The following is a 19,017-nucleotide window of genomic DNA, read 5'->3' on the forward strand; positions in this document are numbered from 1 at the left end:
AGTTGATGCTTTTTCAGCATAGTCAATTAAACTTTTGGAATGAGGAGTATTTTAAGAGTTCTTGTTTATTGTTTGTTTTGTTTTGAATTTATTGTATGCATTCAATAATTAGGTATGTTTTAGTATTGTTATCCGCTGAGAATGTAAAAATCGTGCAGAATATAAAAATTCCTAAAATAAAAATACAATTTAAAAATAAATGTTTTTACCAGGAGGAATTCTATAAGAGAGCATCTATGCAGGAGGGCATAGTACCTTTTTATAAAGGGAAATGGGACTTGATATACTGCCTTTCTGAGGTTTTTGCAACTACATACAAAGCGGTTTACATATATTCACTTATTTTGTACCTGAATATATGTAAGGCAAAATATGTACCTGTGTGCCTTTATAAAATAGATCTCCCACAAAGTTACACCTACTCCAAGGGGAGGAGTAAGTGTGTGCACCAGTGGCGTAGCCAGTATGGGGCCAAGGGCCCCCGTAGATTTGCCCCTGGAACCGTCAGACTAGAATGAAGCCTTGCGCGGGATTGGGAAGAAGAGGACCTCGGCTCAGCTGGCGGGTCAAAGTTGGTGGCGGGGGGGGGAGGTCAGCAATGGTGGGGGGGGGGGGTCGGCAGCACCAGGGGGGTTAAAATGTGCCCCCTCACCTCGGGCTCTGTACCCCTCTCCCACCAAAGTCTGGCTACGCCCCTGGTGTGCACGTACAGTGGGGGAAATAAGTATTTGATCCCTTGCTGATTTTGTAAGTTTGCCCACTGACAAAGACATGAGCAGCCCATAATTGAAGGGTAGGTTATTGGTAACAGTGAGAGATAGCACATCACAAATTAAATCCGGAAAATCACATTGTGGAAAGTATATGAATTTATTTGCATTCTGCAGAGGGAAATAAGTATTTAATCCCTCTGGCAAACAAGACCTAATACTTGGTGGCAAAACCCTTGTTGGCAAGCACAGCGGTCAGATGTCTTCTGTAGTTGATGATGAGGTTTGCACACATGTCAGGAGGAATTTTGGTCCACTCCTCTTTGCAGATCATCTCTAAATCATTAAGAGTTCTGGGCTGTCGCTTGGCAACTCGCAGCTTCAGCTCCCTCCATAAGTTTTCAATGGGATTAAGGTCTGGTGACTGGCTAGGCCACTCCATGACCCTAATGTGCTTCTTCTTGAGCCACTCCTTTGTTGCCTTGGCTGTATGTTTTGGGTCATTGTCGTGCTGGAAGACCCAGCCACGACCCATTTTTAAGGCCCTGGCGGAGGGAAGGAGGTTGTCACTCAGAATTGTACGGTACATGGCCCCATCCATTCTCCCATTGATGCGGTGAAGTAGTCCTGTGCCCTTAGCAGAGAAACACCCCCAAAACATAACATTTCCACCTCCATGCTTGACAGTGGGGACGGTGTTCTTTGGGTCATAGGCAGCATTTCTCTTCCTCCAAACACGGCGAGTTTGAGTTCATGCCAAAGAGCTCAATTTTTGTCTCATCTGACCACAGCACCTTCTCCCAATCACTCTCGGCATCATCCAGGTGTTCACTGGCAAACTTCAGACGGGCCGTCACATGTGCCTTCCGGAGCAGGGGGACCTTGCGGGCACTGCAGGATTGCAATCCGTTATGTCGTAATGTGTTACCAATGGTTTTCGTGGTGACAGTGGTCCCAGCTGCCTTGAGATCATTGACAAGTTCCCCCCTTGTAGTTGTAGGCTGATTTCTAACCTTCCTCATGATCAAGGATACCCCACGAGGTGAGATTTTGCGTGGAGCCCCAGATCTTTGTCGATTGACAGTCATTTTGTACTTCTTCCATTTTCTTACTATGGCACCAACAGTTGTCTCCTTCTCGCCCAGCGTCTTACTGATGGTTTTGTAGCCCATTCCAGCCTTGTGCAGGTGTATGATCTTGTCCCTGACATCCTTAGACAGCTCCTTGCTCTTGGCCATTTTGTAGAGGTTAGAGTCTGACTGATTCACTGAGTCTGTGGACAGGTGTCTTTCATACAGGTGACCATTGCCGACAGCTGTCTGTCATGCAGGTAACGAGTTGATTTGGAGCATCTACCTGGTCTGTAGGGGCCAGATCTCTTACTGGTTGGTGGGGGATCAAATACTTATTTCCCTCTGCAGAATGCAAATAAATTCATATACTTTCCACAATGTGATTTTCCGGATTTAATTTGTGATGTGCTATCTCTCACTGTTACCAATAACCTACCCTTCAATTATGGGCTGCTCATGTCTTTGTCAGTGGGCAAACTTACAAAATCAGCAAGGGATCAAATACTTATTTCCCCCACTGTATATGCTGATTAGAATAGGCACATATGTATATACTTTCTAAATTACATGCATAAATGCTGATCCTTTCTCTGTACCACCCATTCTCCACCCAGGGAATGCCTACATGTATATTGCATAATGTAGGCACTATCCGCCGGATTCTATATATGATGCCCAGATTTGGGGGCACTTCTGAGATACAATATGCGCACAACTTAATTGGCAAACAAGTTGTTAACATCAGTAATTGGTTGCTAACAACCAATTATTGACAATAATTGGCACCAATTAGGATTTGTGTGTGCATCTGTCTGTGTGAGCAAAATCAAAATAAACATTTTGCACCCCAGGGCAGTGTTAAATATTTTGCACATGCTATGGGGGAGATTCTAAATATGACACCTAAAAAAAAATCGATGCTGAAATCAGTGCCGACCAAGCATATTCTATAATCAGCACCTAGATTTAGGCACTGATTATGGAATAAACTTAGTTGATATCTCAGCGCCTGAAACTATGCACAACAGTTTACACCAAAAATGTGGCGTAAATCCCGACGCATAGATTTATGGACACTGGGCCATATTCTATAATTAAGCACGTAAATTTTGGAACACCCACAAAACACCCATTTCCCCACCTATAACCATGCCCATTTTTGCCTGCGTGCATTAGAAATTCAGTACAGTTTATTACAGGATACAATTAGTGAGTTGTGTGTGAAAATTCTGATCAGTGCCATTATTGCTTGTTAAGTGCTGTTATTAGTGCTCATTAGCTTGTTAAGTTACAAGCATTGTTATAGAATCCATGCCGATTTTGGCGCAGATCTCTAGGCACCATATATAGAATCCGGGGGTATACGTTTTGTACCGCTACCAGAGGCAGCACTGGATGTTTTTCCCTGCAGGCACTAAATGGACACCATGGTCGCAGCAGGGACCTCATGGATGCTATGTACTCTATAGGGGCAGGGAATGATGGTGTGAATTCGTGTGGGTCATTTTCAGTTTCATGGGAACCCTTGGTTACTTTTTTTTTTTTTGGGGGGGGGGGGGGACTTTTTACATTACCACATTTTGTGACATCGCCATGGATGTGCTATATGTTTTTGAATGTCTTTAGGATGCCTTGGCCAGGGGGTGGAGATATGTTGATTTTACAATAGGCTTCTATGTTTAGTCCTGTGTTTGTAAAATATATCACAGGTTCTAGATGTTTTGTATGCTGACATCCACAACTTTTTTAAAATGGCGTTGCACATGCTCAGGGCTAGATTTCTTCCTTTATACAGAAGCAATGTTGTCTATGGTGTTGTTTTTTTTTTTTTTTTTTGCATTTAGCTTCAGTAAATAGGTAGAAGACCAATTATATACCTTAGAGTCTGGAGTGGTCCCAGAGGACTGGAGAAGGTCAGATGTGGTCCCTTTGCACAAGAGCGAAAGTAAGGAGGAGGTTGGAAATGATAGACCTGTCAGTCTGACCTCAGTGGTGAGCAAACTTATGGAAACACTTCTGAAGCAAACGATTGTGAGATTTCTTAAATCAAATGGACTGCAGGACTTGAGGCAACATGGCTTTAGTAGAGGCAGGTCATGTCAGATGAATCTGACTGATTTCTTTGACTGGGTGAACAAACAGTTGGACTTGGGAGGCATGCTATATGTGGTGTACTTGGATTTTAGCAAAGCCTTTGACACGGTTCCACACAGGTGACTGATAAAAAAAAACTGAGTGCCCTTGGTATGGGACCTAAAGTGAGTGACTGGGTTAAAAATTGGTTAAATGGAAGGAGACAGAGGGTAGTGGTAAATGGAGCTTGCTCTGAGGAAAGGGATGTTATCAGAGGTGTACTGCAGGGGTCGGTCTTCGGGCTGGCTCTCTTTAACATCTCTGTGAGTAACATTGCGGAAGGGCTGTTTGGTAAGGTTTGTCTCTTTGCAGACGATACCAAACTGTGTAATAGGGTGGACGCCCTGGAGGGTGTGGATAGTATGATGAAGGATCTAGCGAAGCTTGAAGAATGGTCCAATAATTGTCAACTAAGATTTAATGCTAAGAAATGCAGGGTCATGCACTTGGGTTATAAGAATCCAGGGTAACAGTACCAAAAGAAGAGCAGGACTTGGGGGTGATTGTGTCTGATGACCTTAAGGTCTCCAAACAGGCAGAAAAAGCGATGGTCAAAGCCAGAAGGATGCTTGACTGCATAAGGAGAGGGATGACCAGCAGGATAAAAGAGGTGATAGTGCCCTTGTATAGGTCTTTTGTGAGGCCCCGTTTAGAGTACTGTGTGCAATTCTGGAAACCGCAGCTACAGAAGGATATAAACAGGATGGAGTCAGTTCAGAAGGCGGCTACGAAATTGGTAAGCTGTTTTGGCTGGAAGAGAAACATTTAAATACCTCAGTGGCATTAATGTGCAGGTGAGCCTTTTTCAAATGAAGGAAAACTCTGGAGTGAGGGGTCATACGGTGAAGTTAAGAGGAAATAGGAGGAATCTAAGAAAATACTCTTTCACAGAAAGTGTGGTGGATGTGTTGCATGGCCTCCTGGTGGAGGTCGTGGAGACGGGGACTGTGTTAGAGTTTAAGAAAGCATGGGACAGGCATGTGGGATCCCTTAGGAAAGAAGGAGTTAGTGGTTGCTGAGGATGGGCAAACTGGATGGGCCTTTTGGCCGTTATCTGCCGTCATGTTTCTCTGTTTTTTATCAGTGCAGGTTTTTGTCTGATGGGAGCAAAGGGTGGTGTGATGATTCTGAGGCATTGCGGAATGGGAAATTTCCCAACTGAATCATTTTCTGATTGACATATCGTCTTGGCTGGTTATCCTGGGTAATTGGAGAGGAACTTCAATTCCTGGTAGTACAAGAAACTGGTGGGCCAGTTCCTACTTGCAATGAGATTTACTATTGTTGTGTATTGTAAGAGTGCTCCCTGTGGTCAAGGACACTAGGGAAGTTGTAGTGATCAAACAATTAGCTTTGGGGACCCTTTTTGAAGTTGTATAATATCACCTAATGTCTGTTATGTGCATGCCCTAGTGTCCATTTGGAATGAACTGGCATGCAGAAATGTGCTATTGATGTTTCTGCCTGCAATGCTCTCTCACTTTCTCTTGTTTGCACCAAAATAAAGAGTGCAAAAAATATCCATAATGTGTTTTCCTTGCTACTTAGAAGAATAACAGTGGAGATTAGTTTTGACTCAAAATAACCAAACCACATACAAAGTGAAACAATTCATAGGAAGCATGTACCCATAACAAATGTTCTCAGGAATATGTAATTTGAAGATCCTTAAGGAATATTCAAGGGATCTGAGAGAGAACCTGGAAAAGACTGTAGTCTGGGTTATAACAGAACTATGAAACAGATCCAGAATGGCAAACAGTTGCTGGATCTTCTCTGCTAGATATCTTCTCAGGTACTCCAGTACCACTGCATCTATGGCTTTAGCTTTTAATTGATGAACACCAGTAGCAGTCCATTTACTAAGCAGGGCTAAAATGTGGCCTGCACAATCCTCAGCGTTCAGTGGTATGCAGGGAAATTTTTAACAACAGGATAAAACGCTCCCTTTCTGCGCCCTCTCTCTCTCCGGGTGAAGCCAGCCTTCAATTTGGGGGGAGGGGGGAGGAAGTGCATTCCTCTCACTCCCTCCTCATGCAGGCACACTAGGCATACTTTTGCTGGCAGGGATGCTGAGCCCCACCAGCCAAATAAATGGACTGCTGGATGCCTCTCCCCTCTGCTTGTTTCTGGCTCTGAGCAGCATACCGGGACTTCTCGTGAATATTCAGTACAACTAGTTCTTCTTTGGGCAATCTTCAAAGTATTTTCCATTTGAAAACTATTTTAAGGACTACAGCTAACAAGCACCCACTTGTTTGCACTTTTGGATTTAAAAAGCAAAACCATGTGCATGTAAGCTCTGGATAAACAAATTAAAACAATGAAAGTTTAAAGCAAATGCCCATACACCGATATGCCCGAAATGTAATGAATTTTTTCATGCATTTTGGGAATGCTCAATGGTGCAACTATTCTGGGCAGCGATTTTGCAGTATGTGGGAGGGCTTTTAGGTTGCTGTTTGCCGATGGTGCCTGCAGGATTACTCCTAGACAAATATGAAAATTTTGGTGTCCCTAAGCGTGAGACAGTCCTTTTTATACGGAAAGCAGCAGCTTTGGGTAAAAGAATCCTATTGGGTGAATGGATAGGTGAAGCAGTGCCGTCTTTTCGGGCCTGGAGAAACCGTCTACACGCATTGATGATGTTGGAACGGAGGGGGGCTCATAGTTCTCCAAAGCAAAAGAAGTCGATTTTGGCAGTATGGGATGCATATCTACAAGCTCTTCCACACAGAGCAAGAAGTTTGATTTTGAATAGTCTGTAAATACCGGTTCCCTTAATGTTGGCAACCAGCTTTGTCAATCTGCATTTGACTGGAGCCTTTCTCCCTGCCACACATGTTAAGAATAACCATTTTTTTTTATAATTGCTTAATTATAATGGTTATCATAGATAGGGGAAGGGGGGAGGGAAATAAGAGCTGGTTCAAGATGCTTCCCGTCCATCGTTCCAGGAGGTCATAAGAGTCCAGACCCCCTGGGGCTTAGATGGGGGGAGATTATAGTAGGGGGGGATCTCAAGGTTGGAGAGGTTAGTACTCAATAAGACTGTCTGACTGTATTACATCTTTGGAGCTATTGACCAATTCAGGCTGGGATATAGTGTTATTACTACTTAATGTTTACAGTGGTGGATGCAATACTTGGGGAGGGGGAGGATTTGGTGGGGAGGGGAGAAAATGTTAAATTTTGGATCCTGAATAATATTATGTTGTTTATATGCAGCATGTTTGGATATTCCAAATTTTGTAAAGTTGTTCTATTGAAAATGTTTAACATGCTGGATTATCAATAAAAATTGTTGAAACATAAAGCAAATGCCCATAATATGTAATACATGGTGTAGCAATAATGAAACAATGATGGAATATTCACATAGCAGGCAGCCTGAGCCAACAGATTTATTTTCCACTGAACATAATTAACTTTGTATGAACTTGGCGGCTAATAATGTGCTGAACTGGATAATGTTGGCACATTTAGACTGACGCTAGACAGAACTTCTGCATGAAGGAAGCCCTTCCCTCATTATTCAATACCTCTCTGTGAAATAGTAGTAATAAAAAAAGAAAGTGCATATTTATAATATAACACTGCAATCCACAAAAGAAAAGGAACAAGTTCCCATGTGCCACCTTTTTCTGTTGGTGTAGGCACAGGGAAAAAAAAGATTTAAAATGCTCCAAGGTTTCAACCTAATTCTTGTGTAATGTGGGATATAAAAATGTCATAAATAAGTAAATAAATAAATAAATAAACTCCGAATGTTGAGCACCTGATTTTCATATCATGATGTTACATAAAGTTGAGTTCTTATAGTCTGTTCCTTTCCCACAAAAGGGACTTGAAGTAGCTCACGACACGAAAATAATTCATGAACAGTATCAGAAAAGATCAAATACAATCTATTTTCAGCAGCAATCAACAGAAAATACAGTAACCAAACAGAGTTAGATTTAGCTCATGCCTTTTCATTGGTAGCTCAGGATGTGTAAGGATTTTCAAATTGTTCACACATACCCCTCGCTCCTTCCAGTCTGGGAAAAGTTCTTCCAAAGCTCGTGGCTCAAGACAAGCTCCTGAGCGCATGTGTGCTCCAATTTGAGCAGCTTTCTCCAACAGACAAACTTGAACTTCTTTATTGTGTTCTGCAGCCAACTGCTTGATGCGAACAGCTGCTGACAAACCAGCGCCGGCTGGCACCATCAGAAAAAGCAGGCTGCTTCAGCCAATCCCGGGGACTTTTCTTCAACCTGAAGAAAAGCACCTGGGATTGGCTGAAGCAGCTTGCTTTTTCTGATGGTGCCGGCTGGCACTGCTTTACAACAAAGTTAATCGCTGCAAGAAGAGGTGCTGCATTGGGTAGTGGCTACTTTAACAACCAGCTCCCAAAATTCTTAAAAAACTAACAAATGGCTCTCACAAGCCAGTACAAGCCGGCTCCAGCACACCACTGCCAGCGTGGGTCTTTGCCAACTGCTAAGGCCACTTTTAGCACTGCCAGTAAATGGCCAAATTTTCTGTGTCTGCAATAATGGTCATGCATTAATTTTACCATTAGTGCGTGGCCATTACCACATAAGCACTTACTGGCACCTATTATGTAGGCGGTAAGGGCTGATACGTCAATCATATGCTAATCAGTTAGCGCACGGCAATGCCCTCACACTAATCTATTAGCATAGCCACGCCCCCTCTCTGCCCCCAAACACATCCCCAGTGCTAAAAAAGACACTTTATTTTTTAGCATGTGGGTAGTGCGCACACATGCAAAAACCACCGCAGGATGCCTGAGATAACCCCATGGTATGTTTTAAGCTGTGGTAACCACGCGTTAGTGCTTACCACGGGTTAGTAAAAAGACCCATAAATAGGTGTTTATTGACATATTGACATTCCAGTTACAGAACAGAAAAATACCACTGTCTCAAGAAGTCTCTCACCCCCTCACCCCCCCCCCTCCCCCACTGCTTTGGATTCTCCACTCAGGGGGGTAATAGTCAGTGTTTTATTCATTGTCGGCTGCTGCCAGCTGAATTGTGCCTGGATATTGGGTGGCAGCATTTATTAACTAGGGAGTTGCCCGGGTATCGCTGGTATTCAGTGGCGGCATCCAGATAGCTCTCCGTTGAATTTAGGATTGCCTTTTTGCAGAGAGGTATCCCGGCACCACCAGTAGGACACTCCCAGCTCTTCCCAGATGCCATCCCTGGATTTTCAGCAGCACTATCTGCTTATGTGACATTGAAAATCAGGGTATGACCCAGTCAGTGCTACGTAACCAGGTAAGAGCCTTTCATAGACAGTTAAGTAGAACAGAATATCAAGTCCTCTGTTTTTTGTCTTGTACATACTGAGCACTTCTCAGGGAATATATTTGACTGAACATGTTTTGCAAGAACACTGACAAATACCAGATTTTTTATACCCTGGAACTACTCCTAATTAGCTACATCTATAATTTATGAATACCTAAAAATAGAAGTCCTATATATATATATTCCAGACCTGCTAGTGAAACACTGATCAGAGTCTGTTGCTTTTCTGTTTATTTGTCTAAGAAATGTATTATGATAAAGTGTTAAGTTTCTAAAGAGCAGAAACTGAACTATTAAAACTCCAGATTATATTTTAAGATAAGTAACAAAAATAAATCAGAGCCAATTCTGTGTCTTTAATCTCCCAGAATGAAAAGTTTTAAAAGTGGCATGAGAGAAGAAGGCATATTAGAACCCCAGGCCCCCCTACCCCCCCCCCCCCCCATTTTTGCAGCATCTGTTCATTTATTGGTTGCACTTATATACCACTTGTCTCAGTATAAGACCCAAGGATAAGGCAGTTTACAGAGTGTCAAAATACAATTAAAAAAAAGCCCAAAACATCATATACAATAAAAATACCACATTCTATATGCAACCCTTGGTTACCCGGAGAGCATCAAGACCGCAGTTGGCTGCCAATGGAACATCTGGGAAATTAGTGGACACTGCGCCGTTTACGGAAGTAAGAGTTTATAAACAGCTGGAGAACCTGAAGGTGAACAAAGCTATGGGGCCGGATGGGATATCCCAGAGCTCAGAGAGGTCCTGGCGGGACCTCTTAAAGATTTATTTAATAGATCTTTAGAGATGGGAGAGGTTCCGTGAGATTGGAGACAAGTGGATGTGGTCCCTCTTCACAAAAGTGGAGACAGGGAAGAAGTGGGAAACTACAGGCCAGTAAGTCTTACGTCGGTGGTAGGAAATATAATGGAGTCGCTGCTAAAAGAAAGGATAGTTAACTTTCTAGAAACCGACGGGTTACAGGACCCAAGGCAACATGGCTTTACCAAAGGAAAATCCTGCCAAATGAATCTTATTGACTTTTTTGACTGGGTGAGGGACGTGCGCTAGATGTAATCTATTTGGACTTCAGCAAAGCCTTTGATACGGTTCCCCCACAGAAGACTCGTGAATAAGCTGAAAGGGTTGAACTTAGGACCGAAAGTGGTGAACTGGATAAGAAACTGGTTGACCGACAGGTGGCAGAGGGTGGTGGTAAATGGAATCCGCTCGGAGGAAAGGAAGGTGAGCAGTGGAATTCCTCAGGGGTCGGTGTTGGGGCCTATTCTGTGTAATATATTTGTGGGAGATATTGCTGAAGGGTTGGAAGGAAAGGTGTGTCTTTTTGCGGATGACTCGAAAATAGCCAATAGAGTGGATACCCTGAAGGGAGTAGAAATGATGAGAAGGGATCTCCAAACATTAGAAGAATGTAGAGTGATGCAGTTGGGGTGCGGAAACCCAAAAGAGAGATACCGGATAGGAGGGAAGAGATTAGTAAGCTCGACTCAGGAAAGAGACCTTGGGGTGTTGGTGTCGGAGGATCTGAAGGTGAAGAAACAATGCGCCAAGGTGATGGCAGCGACCAGAATGATGCTAGGCTGCGTAGAGAGGGGCATAACCAGCAGAAGAAAGGAGGTGTTGATGACCCTCTACAAGTCATTGGTGAGGCTCCACTTGGAGTACTGTGTTCAGTTTTGGAGGCCGTATCTTGCTAAAGATGTAAAAAGACTGGAAGCGGTGCAAAGAAAAGCTATGAAAATGGTATGGGATTTGCGTTGCAAACCATACGAGGAGAGACTTGCTGACCTGAACATGTATACCTTGGAAGAAAGGAGAAGCAGGGGTGATATGATACAGACGGTCAAATATTTGAAAGGTATTAATCCGCAAATGAACCTTTTCAGGAGACGGGAAGGTGTCACGATTGTGACTATTTTCCATGTCTGTGCTCACTTTGCCCCCTGCTGGCCGGCCCTGTGGTTGCTATGGACTGTGTTGTTCCTGTTTCTCAAGCATGTTCCAGAAGTCATTCCAGTCTGGTCCGGATCTTCCAGGCTTCCAGACTTGCTTGGGATTTTTGGTACTATGCCTCACCCTTACTGGTGATCTTAGCTGTGAGATTGCCTTTATTAATCAGCTGGGAACTTTCTAGTTGGCCTTTGCAATGCCAAAGGTCTCTAGGTTAGTTGGTGTGCTGTGTAGCACTTCTGCCTTGCTTTGCTTCTTGCCTGTATGCCTTGCCTTGTTTAGTCTGTGTGCAGTTAAGCTCTTAAGCACTACTGCTTTTATCGTTCTTTGTGGCTGCTTGTCAGCCTTCAGCCATTGCTCTTTGCTTATCTGTGTATCCATCTTTGTGGCTGCCTGTCAGCCTTCAGCCATTGCTCTTTTGCTTGTCTGTGTATCCATCTTTGTGGCTGCCTGTCAGCCTTCAGCCATTGCTCTTTTGCTTGTCTGTGTATCCTTCTGTGTGGCTGCCTGTCAGCCTTCAGCCATTGCTTTAATGTTTGTCTGTGTGGCCTAGCTTTGTATCCTGCCTAGCCTGCCTTATTTGTTCTTTTCCCTTCTGACCTTCAGTCACTGTTCAGTCAAGCTTGTTTCAGCATCCTATACCCTGTGTGAGAATCCTGGGTCCTGTATCCTGTTTTAGTCAAGTTTGTTTAGTATCCAGTGTCCGGTGTGAGAATCCTGTTGTTCCAGTCAGTCTGGTCCAGCATTTCTTGTCTATCAGCTCCATCCTGTAAGTTCTGCAGGCTGCCCGCACCTAGGGGCTCAACCTCTGGGGAATGGTGGTCAGGTGAAGTCCAGTTGCTCCAGTCCTGTTATTCCAGTCTAGTCCGTTCCAGTATTTGGGTCCAGCCAAACCAAGTCCGTTCCAGATTCCAGCTCCATCCTTGCTCGTTGTCCAGTCCTGGTTGGGGGATTTTGTCTGCTGCTACCGCTCCTCGACAGTAGCCCAAGGGCTCATGTTGTTCCAGTGTCCGAGAGCCTGAGACCGTGACAGAAGGTGGCAGAACTGAGGTTGAAGGGGGGCAGACTCAGGACTAATGTCAGGAAGTATTTTTTCACGGAGAGGGTGGTGGATATGTGGATATCCCAGAGTAACATAGTAACATAGTAGATGACAGCAGAAAAAGACCTGCACGGTCCATCCAGTCTGCCCAACAAGACAACTCATGTGTGCTACTTTTTGTGTATACCCTACTTTGATTTGTACCTATGCTCTTCAGGGCACAGACCATATAAGTCTGTCCAGCACTATCCCCGCCTCCCAACCACCAGCCCCGCCTCCCAACCACCGGCTCTGGCACAGACCGTATATGTCTGCCCAGCAGTATCCCCGCCTCCCACCACCGGCTCTGGCACAGACCGTATAAGTCTGCCCAGCACTATCCCTGCCTCCCAACCTCCAGTCCCGCCTCCCACTACCGGCTCTGCTATCCAATCTCGGTTAAGCTCCTGAGGATCCATTCCTTCTGAACAGGATTCCTTTATGTTTATCCCACGCATGTTTGAATTCCGTTACCATTTTCATCTCCACCACCTCCCGTGGGAGGGCATTCCAAGCATCCACCACTCTCTCCGTGAAGAAATACTTCCTGACATTTTTCTTGAGTCTGCCCCCCTTCAATCTCATTTCATGTCCTCTCGTTCTACCACCTTCGTATCTCCGGAAAAGGTTCGTTTGCGGATTAATACCTTTCAAATATTTGAACGTCTGTATCATATCACCCCTGTTTCTCCTTTCCTCCAGGGTATACATGTTCAGGTCAGCAAGTCTCTCCTTATATGTCTTGTTACGCAAATCCCACACCATTCTCGTAGCTTTTCTTTGCACCGCTTCGATTCTTTTTACATCCTTAGCAAGATACGGCCTCCAAAACTGAACACAGAGAGGTCCTGGCGGGACCTCTTAAAGATTTATTTAATAGATCTTTAGAGATGGGAGAGGTTCCGTGAGATTGGAGACGAGTGAATGTGGTCCCTCCTCACAAAAGTGGAGACAGGGAAGAAGTGGTAAACTACAGGGCGGTAAGTCTCACGTCGGTGGTAGGGAAAATAATGGAGTCGCTGCTAAAAGAAAGGATAGTTAACTTTCTAGAAACCGACGGGTTACAGGACCCAAGGCAACATGGCTTTACCAAAGGAAAATCCTGCCAAATGAATCTTATTGACTTTATTGACTGGGTGAGGGACGTGCGCTAGATGTAATCTACTTGGACTTCAGCAAAGCCTTTGATACGGTCCCCCCACAAAAGACTCGTGAATAAGCTGAAAGGGTTGAACTTAGGACCGAAAGTGGTGAACTGGATAAGAAACTGGTTGACCGACAGATGGCAGAGGGTGGTGGTAAATGGAATCCGCTCGGAGGAAAGGAAGGTGAGCAGTGGAGTTCCTCAGGGGTCGGTGTTGGGGCCTATTCTTTTTAATATATTTGTGGGAGATATTGCTGAAGGGTTGGAAGGAAAGGTGTGCCTTTTTGCGGATGACACGAAAATAGCCAATAGAGTGGATACCCTGAAGGGAGTAGAAATGATGAGAAGGGATCTCCGAACGTAAGAAGAATGGTCGAGAGTCTGGCAGTTAAAATTTAATTCCAAGAATTGTAGAGTGATGCAGTTGGGGTGCGGAAACCCAAAAGAGAGATACCGGATAGGAGGGAAGAGATTAGTAAGTTCGACTCAGGAAAGAGACCTTGGGGTGTTGGTGTCGGAGGATCTGAAGGTGAAGAAACAATGTGCCAAGGTGATGGCAGCGGCCAGAATGATGCTAGGCTGCGTAGAGAGGGGCATAACCAGCAGAAGAAAGGAGGTGTTGATGCCCCTCTACCTGAGACCGTGACAGAAGGTGGCAGAACTAGAGGACATGAATTGAGGTTGAAGGGGGGCAGACTCAGGACTAATGTCAGGAAGTATTTTTTCACGGAGAGGGTGGTGGATATGTGGAATGCCCTCCCGCGGGAGGTGGTGGAGATGAAAACGGCAATGGAATTCAAAAATGCATGGGATAAACACAAAGGAATCCTGTTTAGAAGGAATGATTCCGTGGAATCTTAGCGGAGATTGGGTGGCGACACCGGTAATTGGGAAACAAAATGGGAGCTGGGCAGACTTCTACGGTCTATGCCCTGATCGTGACTGAATAGATAGGGATGGGCTGGAGTGTAAATTTTAAAGGACTTCAATGTTAGCTTCAGAACTTAGTACTTCTATGGTCTGTGCCCTGAGAAAGGCAAGGACAAATCAAACTCGGGTATACATATAAAGTATCACATACCATGTAAAATGAGTTTATCTTGTTGGGCAGACTGGATGGACCATACAAGTCTTTATCTGCCGTCATTTACTATGTTACTATGTAAGACAGATTACTTTTATTATAAATTTAACAGTTTGTAGGGTGGTCAGGGTCGGACCAACTTGAGCTGGGATGCGATTGGCATAGTAATCAACTCAGCACTCTCCTTTCATCCAGTGTCAGTCCAGGCCAGAAGTTAAGTTCTGAACCAAAGTGTTTACATAAACTTGGTTTATTAAGGCAAAACATGGGACAACGTAAGCATCAATTGTATACAGGCAAAGATAGAAGATAAAATAGTGTTCAACACTTACAGTCTATAGTAGATTTCCTTGTGAACACTATGGGGCTCATTTTCAAAACAACAAAAAAAAACCTATCCAAAAAACGTCATAAGGTGACAGAAGGACGATTTTCTCTCAAAAATATCCAAGTTTCAATTTTCGACACCCTAATTTTAGACATTTTGCTCCCATAAGCACCCAGTATAAGAGGCTTGGGGAGGCTAAGCCTCCCCAGCCACAAGTTCTCAACAAACAGCAGCAGGATGGATCAGCAGTTTCTCATTCTCCGTCTTTATTCTTCTCCATTCTGTTCTCCTACTCCAGACTAGTCCTGACTCATCTCTCTTCTTTGCAGTGCTGCCTGCGCCCCGCGGTTCTCAAAGTCACTTCAGCTTTCAGGGCGGCTGGGCTGCTGCATGATCGAGTCCTGCTGAGTGCTCCCGCCTTAATCGCTACAGTAGTGGTACTATAGTGACTAGCGAATGTCGATTTAATAGTGCTGCATTCTCTTCATCTGCTTTGCATCAGGCTCAGCCAGTCCGCCTTCCCTACGAGGGCTCCCGTCAAGATGCAACTTCCTGTTTCACAAAGGCAGGAACGCGTGGGCGGGGCTGTCACTGAGTAGGGAAGGCTCAAGGCTGGCTAAGAGTGGCTGTCTGAGGTGTTCCCACTTCTTTCCCAGAGTAGACCATCAGGCTTATTTTCGAAAGAGACAGACGCCCATATTTCGACCCAAATCGGGAGATGAGCGCCTTTCTCTCATGGGCGCCCAAATCAGTATATTCGAAAGCCGATTTTGGGCACCTCCAACTGCAGTCTGTCGCGGGAACGAACAAAGTTGACGGGGGGGTGTTGGAGGCGTGGTGAAGGCGGGACTTGGGGCATGTTTATCAGCCAAGGAGAGATGGGCGCACTCGGCCGATAATGGAAAAAAGAAGGGCGGCAGAAGCGAGAATTTGGGCCGCTTTTTTTGGACCTTTTTCTTCACGAACAAGTCCCCAAAAAGTGCCCCAACTGCCCAGATGACCACCGGAGGGAATCGGGGATGACCTCCCCTGACTCCCCCAGTGGTCACTAACCCCCTCCCACCAAAAAAAAAAACTTTAAAAACTTTTTTTTGCCAGCCTGTATGCCAGCCTCAAACGTCATACCCAGCTCCATCACAGCAGTATACAGGTCCCTGGAGCAGTTGTTAGAGGGTGCAGTGGACTTCAGGCAGGTGGACCCAGGCCCATCCCCCCCTACCTGTTACACTTGTGCTGGTAAATGGGAGCCCTCCAAACCGCCCCAAAATCCACTGTACCCACATCTAGGTGCCCCCCTTCACCCATAAGTGCTATGGTAATGGTGTATAGTTGTAGGGAGTGGGGTTTGGGGGGCTCAGCACCCAAGGTAAGGGAGCTATGGGCTTGGGAGGTATTTTAATTTTTTTTTTAACTTTTTACAAGTGCCCCTAGGGTGCCCGGTTGGTGTCCTGGCATCTGAGGGGGACCAGTGCACTACGAATCGTGGCCCCTCCCACGACCAAATGCCTTGGAGTTGTTCGTTTTTGAGCTGGGCAGCTTCGGTTTCCATTATCGCTGAAAACCGATGCCGCCCAGCTCAAATCCGCCCAAATCCGATGCATTTGCCTGGCACCAACCGTATTATCGAAACAAAAGATGGATGCCCATCTTTTTCGAAAATACGCTCTGTCCCGCCCCTTCGTGGACCCGTCCTCGGAGATAGTCACCCATGGAGATGGGCGTTCGTGTTCGATTTCAAAAGGAAATTGTGGCACGCAGCGCACGTTGGATTTCAGGAGAGGTAGGTGCTGACTCTGAGGCAGATTTTAAGTCAAAATAAAAAAATAAATATTTTGTTTCATGCAGATCTCAGCCCATTTGAGTCTCTTACATATCTAAATGGGCTATAACTATAAGCCCCTAATGCAGTCCATTGGTTTTCTTATATTTTGTTTGTGATGACTTAGACTGTGCCAAAATTGAAATTTGAAAACTCTTATCTCTATCTGGTCGTTAATAAAAGGAGCTCATTGTGAATACTATGCTATCCACCCTAAAAGGATGTTTTGTGGCTGTACATGAGAATTGTGATATGATCCCTTGTTTCATATTGTTGACAGTCTGTGATGTTGTCCGTTTGGGTGGTATATTGGTGTATTAGGTTCTGCCCAGTGTAATATTTATGGTACAGTAAGGTTCTGAGTGTGTTTTTGCACAAAGTTGTGCATAGTGTTTTGCAGTTGAGCGATTGTGGTTAGTATATGCTTTGAGCAACCACTTTATTCTTTGACATATGATACATATCTAATATCTAAATTTAATAAAAGGTATTAATTGTGACTATTTTATTTTAACTTATTTTTTTTCTGTGTGTTGTCAGACAATTATGGATGTAAGCCCCACCCCTGGCCTCGCCCCCTTTAACCTCCCCAAACAGTTTGCTCCACAGTTCGTCCACATTTCAAGGGGGAGTGTTGGGGGTGTCTTTTGGGTGAGACATGGGCTATACCAAAAGACAGACGTTTTTCTGTAATAATGGAACAAAATGAAAACATCTAGGGCCAAAATTAAGATGTTTTTGACTAGACCTGTTTTGGTCATGACTTAAATGACCACTGGAGGATTGGCATAACTTCCTTAATCCCCCAGTGGTCACTGACCCCCTACCACCCACCAAAGATGTGAAAGAAACAGTACATACCAATATGACAGGTTCAGATGTTCTGGCCAGTCCTATTAGAGCAGCAAGCAGGTCCATAGAGTAGCCTAGTGGTCGGTGCAGTGGACTATAGAGAAGGGGACGCAGGCCCATATCCCGCTCTAACTGATACACTTGTGATGGAAAGTGTGAGCCCTCCAAAACCCACCAAAAACCCACATTCATGACTCTTGCCTGCATCAGGGTCTTGGGAGGTGTCATCTTGAAGCTGCAGTTGAGTAACAGAGAACCAAGGGAAACTTGTGTACCTGTGTAATTAAGAACGGATTACCCACCCCTGCCCTAGGCAATTCAAAGGCAGCTGAAATCAATGGGCTTGTTATTATTTTGCAATCTAACCAACTATGTAAAGAATAGAAATTACTTTTAATTACATTTCTGCACTATTAAATCTCTATGCACTAGCTTTTCCACAACTCTTTGCCAATATTACGAGTTTGTTTTAAAATCAATAAGACAAGGGTAAATGAAAGCGACTGTGCTCTCAATTTTTAAGCACAGAGTTATTCGCAAATAATCTCAAAATAGAAAAAAAAAGACCTGACTTTGCTTTTTAAACAAAAACATTTGAAATTTTCAAATGGAAGAAGAGAAGAGTGATAGGAGGGACCTGTTGAGATTCTTGCTATGGTGTACAGAATGTTCATTACACAGGGATGTACAGTAAAAATATAAAAGAAATAAAGGCATAACGCCATAATAAAATAGGAAAGAAAAACAGAGAATCAGTTCAAACTCAGACAAAGACTCGCTGCTGGGTACTATGGTACATTTATCCCCTTCATACGGAAAGAAAAAAAAAAAGCCTGAAATCTTTTACTCTATTGTAAAAGCTATTTCAAACAAATGTGACTTTAATGCAGCATGAAAACGATCAAAGGGTACATGCAGGAGAGTACAGAATGATAAGTGTAGATAAATATGCTGCCACACTGGTATATAGAACTTAGTGAACTAAAGTCGAAATTTTGAATTTGATCCTATATTCTATTGGTAGCCAGTGCAGTTGCTTTAACAGTGGGGACACATGATAGTAATGCTTTGCTCTAGAAGTATTCTAGCAGCAGTGTTCTGTAAAGTATGTAGATGCCTAAAGTTGAATTTTGGCACCCCTGCACAGATGGCATTACAATAGTCATACCTGGAATTGATATACGCATAAAATAGTGTAAGCATAGAATCAGTCTCTAGAAAGTTACGAACAGCTCTCAGCTGGTGAAGGAAGTAAAAAACAGTTTTAAGTACTTTGGAAAGTTATGGTGAAAATGAAAGCTAGGAGTCGAGGATAACACCTAAGTATCGAAAAGATGTAATCCAAGGTACAGATGATCTATCAAAAAGAATTGGAGTTAATGCTGGTGGTGGGACTGCACCAGAGATCCAGCAAGTCACTGTCTTGTCTGGATTAAGTACGAGTCGATGTTCTTCTAGCCAGTTATCCACTTCCTTAAGACACAGTTGTAGAGGCAAT

General features: G+C 44.1%; 1 protein-coding gene across 4 annotated transcripts in view; it reads left to right on the forward strand.

Moving 5' to 3' along the window:
- SLC25A22 (solute carrier family 25 member 22) overlaps positions 1 to 19,017 on the forward strand; it is a 195,730-nt gene that overhangs the window by 27,938 nt on the left and 148,775 nt on the right. Inside the window, exon 1 of one of the 4 annotated variants that reach the window (XM_030201274.1) lies at positions 9,158 to 9,204. The exons of the other annotated variants lie outside the window; for them this stretch is intronic. The gene's annotated coding sequence lies outside the window, so the exon portion shown is untranslated. Of the gene's footprint in view, positions 1 to 9,157; positions 9,205 to 19,017 lie in introns of those variants that run through there. 4 annotated transcript variants of the gene reach the window in all.

This window comes from Microcaecilia unicolor, chromosome 4, assembly GCF_901765095.1.
Source record: "Microcaecilia unicolor chromosome 4, aMicUni1.1, whole genome shotgun sequence".
In the NCBI taxonomy this organism is placed as follows: domain Eukaryota; kingdom Metazoa; phylum Chordata; class Amphibia; order Gymnophiona; family Siphonopidae; genus Microcaecilia; species Microcaecilia unicolor.